General features: G+C 47.3%; 1 non-coding gene across 1 annotated transcript; it reads left to right on the top strand.

Annotated features, from left to right (window-relative positions):
• The first annotated feature begins 8858 nt into the window (after positions 1-8858).
• On the top strand, positions 8859-8931 carry TRNAN-GUU (transfer RNA asparagine (anticodon GUU)). The gene has a single exon. It is a non-coding gene; the product is annotated as a tRNA-Asn (tRNA).
• The last annotated feature ends 854 nt before the right edge of the window (positions 8932-9785 follow it).

Raw genomic sequence — 9785 nt, 5'->3', positions numbered from 1 at the left:
GTGTTGTGAGCTCTCAAATGTAACGTAAAAAGCCAAAGTTTTTCCACAATACCTGACGACCGTTTAATTTTTGAGCTTCCGTGGCGCAATGGTTAGCGCGTTCGGCTGTTAACCGAAAGGTTGGTGGTTCGAGCCCACCCGGGGGCGGTGTTGTGAGATCTCAAACGTAATGTCAAATGCCAAAGTTTTTCCACAATACCTGACGAACATTTAATCTTTGGGCTTCCGTTGCGCAATGGTTAACGCCGTCGGCTGTTAACCGAAAGGTTGGTGGTTCGAGCCCATCCGGGAGCGGTGTTGTGAGGTCTTAGATGTAACGTAAAATTCAGAGTTTTTTAAAAATAACTGACGAACATTTAATTTTTGGGCTTCCGTGGCGCAATGGTTAGCGCGTTCGGCTGTTAACCGAAAGGTTGGTGGTTCGAGCCCATCCGGGAGCGGTGTTGTGAGGTCTTAGATGTAACGTAAAATTCAGAGTTTTTTAAAAATACCTGACGAACATTTTATCTTTGGGCTTCTGTGGCGCAATGGTTAGCGCGTTCGGCTGTTAACCGAAAGGTTGGTGGTTCGAGCCCACCCGGGAGCGGTGTTGTGAGCTCTCACATGTAACGTAAAAAGCCAAAGTGTTTCCACAATACCCGACGACCATTTAATTTTTGGGTTTCCGTGGCGCAATGGTTAGAGCGTTCAGCTGTTAACCGAAAGTTGGTGGTTCGAGCCCACCCGGGAGCGGTGTTGTGAGCTCTCACATGTAACGTAAAAAGCCAAAGTTTTTCCACAATACCTGACGAACATTTAATCTTTGGGCTTCCGTTGCGCAATGGTTAACGCCGTCGGCTGTTAACCAAAAGGTTGGTGGTTCGAGCCCATCCGGGAGCGGTGTTGTGAGGTCTTAGATGTAACGTAAAATTCAGAGTTTTTTAAAAATAACTGACGAACATTTAATTTTTGGGCTTCCGTGGCGCAATGGTTAGAGCGTTCAGCTGTTATTCAAAAGGTTTGTGGTTCGAGCCCACCCGGCTGCCGTGTTGTGAAGTCTCAAATGTAACGTAAAAGACCAAAGTTTTTCCACAATACCTGACGACCGTTTAATTTTTGAGCTTCCGTTACGCAATGGTTAGCGCGTTCGGCTGTTAACCGAAAGGTTGGTGGTTCGAGCCCACCCGGGAGCGGTGTTGTGAGCTCTCAAATGTAACGTAAAAAGCCAAAGTTTTTCCACAATACCTGACGACCGTTTAATTTTTGAGCTTCCGTGGCGCAATGGTTAGCGCGTTCGGCTGTTAACCGAAAGGTTGGTGGTTCGAGCCCACCCGGGGGCGGTGTTGTGAGATCTCAAACGTAATGTCAAATGCCAAAGTTTTTCCACAATACCTGACGAACATTTAATCTTTGGGCTTCCGTTGCGCAATGGTTAACGCCGTCGGCTGTTAACCGAAAGTTTGGTGGTTCGAGCCCATCCGGGAGCGGTGTTGTGAGGTCTTAGATGTAACGTAAAATTCAGAGTTTTTTAAAAATAACTGACGAACGTTTAATTTTTGGGCTTCCGTGGCGCAATGGTTAGCGCGTTCGGCTGTTAACCGAAAGGTTGGTGGTTCGAGCCCATCCGGGAGCGGTGTTGTGAGGTCTTAGATGTAACGTAAAATTCAGAGTTTTTTAAAAATACCTGACGAACATTTTATCTTCGGGCTTCCGTGGCGCAATGGTTAGCGCGTTCGGCTGTTAACCGAAAGGTTGGTGGTTCGAGCCCATCCGTGAGCGGTGTTGTGAGGTCTCAGATGTGACGTAAAAAGTCAAAGTTTTTCCACAATACCTGACGAACATTTAATCTTTGGGCTTCCGTTGCGCAATGGTTAACGCCGTCGGCTGTTAACCGAAAGGTTGGTGGTTCGAGCCCATCCGGGAGCGGTGTTGTGAGGTCTTAGATGTGACGTAAAATTCAGAGTTTTTTAAAAATAACTGACGAACATTTAATTTTTGGGTTTCCGTGGCGCAATGGTTAGAGCGTTCAGCTGTTAACCGAAAGTTGGTGGTTCGAGCCCACCCGGGAGCGGTGTTGTGAGCTCTCACATGTAACGTAAAAAGCCAAAGTTTTTCCACAATATCTGACGAACATTTAATCTTTGGGCTTCCGTTGCGCAATGGTTAACGCCGTCGGCTGTTAACCAAAAGGTTGGTGGTTCGAGCCCATCCGGGAGCGGTGTTATGAGGTCTTAGATGTAACGTAAAATTCAGAGTTTTTTAAAAATAACTGACGAACATTTAATTTTTGGGTTTCCGTGGCGCAATGGTTAGAGCGTTCAGCTGTTAACCGAAAGTTGGTGGTTCGAGCCCACCCGGGAGCGGTGTTGTGAGCTCTCACATGTAACGTAAAAAGCCAAAGTGTTTCCACAATACCCGACGACCATTTAATTTTTGGGCTTCCGTGGCGCAATGGTTAGCGCGTTCGGCTGTTAACCGAAAGGTTGGTGGTTCGAGCCCATCCGTGAGCGGTGTTGTGAGGTCTTAGATGTAACGTAAAATTCAGAGTTTTTTAAAAATATCTGACGAACATTTAATTTTTGGGCTTCCGTTGCGCAATGGTTAACGCCGTCGGCTGTTAACCGAAAGGTTGGTGGTTCGAGCCCATCCGGGAGCGGTGTTGTGAGGTCTTAGATGTGACGTAAAAAGCCAAAGTGTTTCCACAATACCCGACGACCATTTAATTTTTGGGCTTCCGTGGCGCAATGGTTAGCGCGTTCGGCTGTTAACCGAAAGGTTGGTGGTTCGAGCCCATCCGTGAGCGGTGTTGTGAGGTCTCAGATGTGACGTAAAAAGTCAAAGTTTTTCCACAATACCTGACGAACATTTAATCTTTGGGCTTCCGTTGCGCAATGGTTAACGCCGTCGGCTGTTAACCGAAAGGTTGTTGGTTCGAGCCCATCCGGGAGCGGTGTTGTGAGGTCTTAGATGTGACGTAAAATTCAGAGTTTTTTAAAAATAACTGACGAACATTTAATTTTTGGGTTTCCGTGGCGCAATGGTTAGAGCGTTCAGCTGTTAACCGAAAGTTGGTGGTTCGAGCCCACCCGGGAGCGGTGTTGTGAGCTCTCACATGTAACGTAAAAAGCCAAAGTTTTTCCACAATACCTGACGAACATTTAATCTTTGGGCTTCCGTTGCGCAATGGTTAACGCCGTCGGCTGTTAACCAAAAGGTTGGTGGTTCGAGCCCATCCGGGAGCGGTGTTGTGAGGTCTTAGATGTAACGTAAAATTCAGAGTTTTTCCACAATACCTGACGACCATTTCATTTCTGAGCTTCCTTGGCTCGAAGGTTAGCGCGTTCGAATGTTAACCAAAAGGTTGGTGGTTCGAGCCCACCCGGCTGCCGTGTTGTGAGCTCTCAAATGTAACGTAAAAAGCCAAAGTTTTTCCACAATACCTGACGACCGTTTAATTTTTGAGCTTCCGTGGCGCAATGGTTAGCGCGTTCGGCTGTTAACCGAAAGGTTGGTGGTTCGAGCCCACCCGGGGGCGGTGTTGTGAGATCTCAAACGTAATGTCAAATGCCAAAGTTTTTCCACAATACCTGACGAACATTTAATCTTTGGGCTTCCGTTGCGCAATGGTTAACGCCGTCGGCTGTTAACCGAAAGGTTGGTGGTTCGAGCCCATCCGGGAGCGGTGTTGTGAGGTCTTAGATGTAACGTAAAATTCAGAGTTTTTTAAAAATAACTGACGAACATTTAATTTTTGGGCTTCCGTGGCGCAATGGTTAGCGCGTTCGGCTGTTAACCGAAAGGTTGGTGGTTCGAGCCCATCCGGGAGCGGTGTTGTGAGGTCTTAGATGTAACGTAAAATTCAGAGTTTTTTAAAAATACCTGACGAACATTTTATCTTTGGGCTTCTGTGGCGCAATGGTTAGCGCGTTCGGCTGTTAACCGAAAGGTTGGTGGTTCGAGCCCACCCGGGAGCGGTGTTGTGAGCTCTCACATGTAACGTAAAAAGCCAAAGTGTTTCCACAATACCCGACGACCATTTAATTTTTGGGTTTCCGTGGCGCAATGGTTAGAGCGTTCAGCTGTTAACCGAAAGTTGGTGGTTCGAGCCCACCCGGGAGCGGTGTTGTGAGCTCTCACATGTAACGTAAAAAGCCAAAGTTTTTCCACAATACCTGACGAACATTTAATCTTTGGGCATCCGTTGCGCAATGGTTAACGCCGTCGGCTGTTAACCAAAAGGTTGGTGGTTCGAGCCCATCCGGGAGCGGTGTTGTGAGGTCTTAGATGTAACGTAAAATTCAGAGTTTTTTAAAAATAACTGACGAACATTTAATTTTTGGGCTTCCGTGGCGCAATGGTTAGAGCGTTCAGCTGTTATTCAAAAGGTTTGTGGTTCGAGCCCACCCGGCTGCCGTGTTGTGAAGTCTCAAATGTAACGTAAAAGACCAAAGTTTTTCCACAATACCTGACGACCGTTTAATTTTTGAGCTTCCGTTACGCAATGGTTATTGCGTTCGGCTGTTAACCGAAAGGTTGGTGGTTCGAGCCCACCCGGGAGCGGTGTTGTGAGCTCTCAAATGTAACGTAAAAAGCCAAAGTTTTTCCACAATACCTGACGACCGTTTAATTTTTGAGCTTCCGTGGCGCAATGGTTAGCGCGTTCGGCTGTTAACCGAAAGGTTGGTGGTTCGAGCCCACCCGGGGGCGGTGTTGTGAGATCTCAAACGTAATGTCAAATGCCAAAGTTTTTCCACAATACCTGACGAACATTTAATCTTTGGGCTTCCGTTGCGCAATGGTTAACGCCGTCGGCTGTTAACCGAAAGGTTGGTGGTTCGAGCCCATCCGGGAGCGGTGTTGTGAGGTCTTAGATGTAACGTAAAATTCAGAGTTTTTTAAAAATAACTGACGAACGTTTAATTTTTGGGCTTCCGTGGCGCAATGGTTAGCGCGTTCGGCTGTTAACCGAAAGGTTGTTGGTTCGAGCCCATCCGGGAGCGGTGTTGTGAGGTCTTAGATGTGACGTAAAATTCAGAGTTTTTTAAAAATAACTGACGAACATTTAATTTTTGGGTTTCCGTGGCGCAATGGTTAGAGCGTTCAGCTGTTAACCGAAAGTTGGTGGTTCGAGCCCACCCGGGAGCGGTGTTGTGAGCTCTCACATGTAACGTAAAAAGCCAAAGTTTTTCCACAATACCTGACGAACATTTAATCTTTGGGCTTCCGTTGCGCAATGGTTAACGCCGTCGGCTGTTAACCAAAAGGTTGGTGGTTCGAGCCCATCCGGGAGCGGTGTTGTGAGGTCTTAGATGTAACGTAAAATTCAGAGTTTTTCCACAATACCTGACGACCATTTCATTTCTGAGCTTCCTTGGCTCGAAGGTTAGCGCGTTCGAATGTTAACCAAAAGGTTGGTGGTTCGAGCCCACCCGGCTGCCGTGTTGTGAGCTCTCAAATGTAACGTAAAAAGCCAAAGTTTTTCCACAATACCTGACGACCGTTTAATTTTTGAGCTTCCGTGGCGCAATGGTTAGCGCGTTCGGCTGTTAACCGAAAGGTTGGTGGTTCGAGCCCACCCGGGGGCGGTGTTGTGAGATCTCAAACGTAATGTCAAATGCCAAAGTTTTTCCACAATACCTGACGAACATTTAATCTTTGGGCTTCCGTTGCGCAATGGTTAACGCCGTCGGCTGTTAACCGAAAGGTTGGTGGTTCGAGCCCATCCGGGAGCGGTGTTGTGAGGTCTTAGATGTAACGTAAAATTCAGAGTTTTTTAAAAATAACTGACGAACATTTAATTTTTGGGCTTCCGTGGCGCAATGGTTAGCGCGTTCGGCTGTTAACCGAAAGGTTGGTGGTTCGAGCCCATCCGGGAGCGGTGTTGTGAGGTCTTAGATGTAACGTAAAATTCAGAGTTTTTTAAAAATACCTGACGAACATTTTATCTTTGGGCTTCTGTGGCGCAATGGTTAGCGCGTTCGGCTGTTAACCGAAAGGTTGGTGGTTCGAGCCCACCCGGGAGCGGTGTTGTGAGCTCTCACATGTAACGTAAAAAGCCAAAGTGTTTCCACAATACCCGACGACCATTTAATTTTTGGGTTTCCGTGGCGCAATGGTTAGAGCGTTCAGCTGTTAACCGAAAGTTGGTGGTTCGAGCCCACCCGGGAGCGGTGTTGTGAGCTCTCACATGTAACGTAAAAAGCCAAAGTTTTTCCACAATACCTGACGAACATTTAATCTTTGGGCATCCGTTGCGCAATGGTTAACGCCGTCGGCTGTTAACCAAAAGGTTGGTGGTTCGAGCCCATCCGGGAGCGGTGTTGTGAGGTCTTAGATGTAACGTAAAATTCAGAGTTTTTTAAAAATAACTGACGAACATTTAATTTTTGGGCTTCCGTGGCGCAATGGTTAGAGCGTTCAGCTGTTATTCAAAAGGTTTGTGGTTCGAGCCCACCCGGCTGCCGTGTTGTGAAGTCTCAAATGTAACGTAAAAGACCAAAGTTTTTCCACAATACCTGACGACCGTTTAATTTTTGAGCTTCCGTTACGCAATGGTTAGCGCGTTCGGCTGTTAACCGAAAGGTTGGTGGTTCGAGCCCACCCGGGAGCGGTGTTGTGAGCTCTCAAATGTAACGTAAAAAGCCAAAGTTTTTCCACAATACCTGACGACCGTTTAATTTTTGAGCTTCCGTGGCGCAATGGTTAGCGCGTTCGGCTGTTAACCGAAAGGTTGGTGGTTCGAGCCCACCCGGGGGCGGTGTTGTGAGATCTCAAACGTAATGTCAAATGCCAAAGTTTTTCCACAATACCTGACGAACATTTAATCTTTGGGCTTCCGTTGCGCAATGGTTAACGCCGTCGGCTGTTAACCGAAAGGTTGGTGGTTCGAGCCCATCCGGGAGCGGTGTTGTGAGGTCTTAGATGTAACGTAAAATTCAGAGTTTTTTAAAAATAACTGACGAACGTTTAATTTTTGGGCTTCCGTGGCGCAATGGTTAGCGCGTTCGGCTGTTAACCGAAAGGTTGGTGGTTCGAGCCCATCCGGGAGCGGTGTTGTGAGGTCTTAGATGTAACGTAAAATTCAGAGTTTTTTAAAAATACCTGACGAACATTTTATCTTCGGGCTTCCGTGGCGCAATGGTTAGCGCGTTCGGCTGTTAACCGAAAGGTTGGTGGTTCGAGCCCATCCGTGAGCGGTGTTGTGAGGTCTCAGATGTGACGTAAAAAGTCAAAGTTTTTCCACAATACCTGACGAACATTTAATCTTTGGGCTTCCGTTGCGCAATGGTTAACGCCGTCGGCTGTTAACCGAAAGGTTGGTGGTTCGAGCCCATCCGGGAGCGGTGTTGTGAGGTCTTAGATGTGACGTAAAATTCAGAGTTTTTTAAAAATAACTGACGAACATTTAATTTTTGGGTTTCCGTGGCGCAATGGTTAGAGCGTTCAGCTGTTAACCGAAAGTTGGTGGTTCGAGCCCACCCGGGAGCGGTGTTGTGAGCTCTCACATGTAACGTAAAAAGCCAAAGTTTTTCCACAATATCTGACGAACATTTAATCTTTGGGCTTCCGTTGCGCAATGGTTAACGCCGTCGGCTGTTAACCAAAAGGTTGGTGGTTCGAGCCCATCCGGGAGCGGTGTTATGAGGTCTTAGATGTAACGTAAAATTCAGAGTTTTTTAAAAATAACTGACGAACATTTAATTTTTGGGTTTCCGTGGCGCAATGGTTAGAGCGTTCAGCTGTTAACCGAAAGTTGGTGGTTCGAGCCCACCCGGGAGCGGTGTTGTGAGCTCTCACATGTAACGTAAAAAGCCAAAGTGTTTCCACAATACCCGACGACCATTTAATTTTTGGGCTTCCGTGGCGCAATGGTTAGCGCGTTCGGCTGTTAACCGAAAGGTTGGTGGTTCGAGCCCATCCGTGAGCGGTGTTGTGAGGTCTTAGATGTAACGTAAAATTCAGAGTTTTTTAAAAATATCTGACGAACATTTAATTTTTGGGCTTCCGTTGCGCAATGGTTAACGCCGTCGGCTGTTAACCGAAAGGTTGGTGGTTCGAGCCCATCCGGGAGCGGTGTTGTGAGGTCTTAGATGTGACGTAAAAAGCCAAAGTGTTTCCACAATACCCGACGACCATTTAATTTTTGGGCTTCCGTGGCGCAATGGTTAGCGCGTTCGGCTGTTAACCGAAAGGTTGGTGGTTCGAGCCCATCCGTGAGCGGTGTTGTGAGGTCTCAGATGTGACGTAAAAAGTCAAAGTTTTTCCACAATACCTGACGAACATTTAATCTTTGGGCTTCCGTTGCGCAATGGTTAACGCCGTCGGCTGTTAACCGAAAGGTTGTTGGTTCGAGCCCATCCGGGAGCGGTGTTGTGAGGTCTTAGATGTGACGTAAAATTCAGAGTTTTTTAAAAATAACTGACGAACATTTAATTTTTGGGTTTCCGTGGCGCAATGGTTAGAGCGTTCAGCTGTTAACCGAAAGTTGGTGGTTCGAGCCCACCCGGGAGCGGTGTTGTGAGCTCTCACATGTAACGTAAAAAGCCAAAGTTTTTCCACAATACCTGACGAACATTTAATCTTTGGGCTTCCGTTGCGCAATGGTTAACGCCGTCGGCTGTTAACCAAAAGGTTGGTGGTTCGAGCCCATCCGGGAGCGGTGTTGTGAGGTCTTAGATGTAACGTAAAATTCAGAGTTTTTCCACAATACCTGACGACCATTTCATTTCTGAGCTTCCTTGGCTCGAAGGTTAGCGCGTTCGAATGTTAACCAAAAGGTTGGTGGTTCGAGCCCACCCGGCTGCCGTGTTGTGAAGTCTCAAATGTAACGTAAAAAGCCAAAGTTTTTCCACAATACCTGACGACCGTTTAATTTTTGAGCTTCCGTGGCGCAATGGTTAGCGCGTTCGGCTGTTAACCGAAAGGTTGGTGGTTCGAGCCCACCCGGGAGCGGTGTTGTGAGCTCTCAAATGTAACGTAAAAAGCCAAAGTTTTTCCACAATACCTGACGACCGTTTAATTTTTGAGCTTCCGTGGCGCAATGGTTAGCGCGTTCGGCTGTTAACCGAAAGGTTGGTGGTTCGAGCCCACCCGGGGGCGGTGTTGTGAGATCTCAAACGTAATGTCAAATGCCAAAGTTTTTCCACAATACCTGACGAACATTTAATCTTTGGGCTTCCGTTGCGCAATGGTTAACGCCGTCGGCTGTTAACCGAAAGGTTGGTGGTTCGAGCCCATCCGGGAGCGGTGTTGTGAGGTCTTAGATGTAACGTAAAATTCAGAGTTTTTTAAAAATAACTGACGAACATTTAATTTTTGGGCTTCCGTGGCGCAATGGTTAGCGCGTTCGGCTGTTAACCGAAAGGTTGGTGGTTCGAGCCCATCCGGGAGCGGTGTTGTGAGGTCTTAGATGTAACGTAAAATTCAGAGTTTTTTAAAAATACCTGACGAACATTTTATCTTTGGGCTTCTGTGGCGCAATGGTTAGCGCGTTCGGCTGTTAACCGAAAGGTTGGTGGTTCGAGCCCACCCGGGAGCGGTGTTGTGAGCTCTCACATGTAACGTAAAAAGCCAAAGTGTTTCCACAATACCCGACGACCATTTAATTTTTGGGCTTCCGTGGCGCAATGGTTAGCGCGTTCGGCTGTTAACCGAAAGGTTGGTGGTTCGAGCCCATCCGTGAGCGGTGTTGTGAGGTCTCAGATGTGACGTAAAAAGTCAAAGTTTTTCCACAATACCTGACGAACATTTAATCTTTGGGCTTCCGTTGCGCAATGGTTAACGCCGTCGGCTGTTAACCGAAAGGT

Source organism: Phalangium opilio, unplaced genomic scaffold (assembly GCF_054372755.1).
Source record: "Phalangium opilio isolate 3A_F unplaced genomic scaffold, DU_Popi_V2 ptg000031l_1, whole genome shotgun sequence".
In the NCBI taxonomy this organism is placed as follows: Eukaryota; Metazoa; Arthropoda; class Arachnida; order Opiliones; family Phalangiidae; genus Phalangium; species Phalangium opilio.
This window is presented reverse-complemented; position numbering and strand designations above follow the sequence as displayed.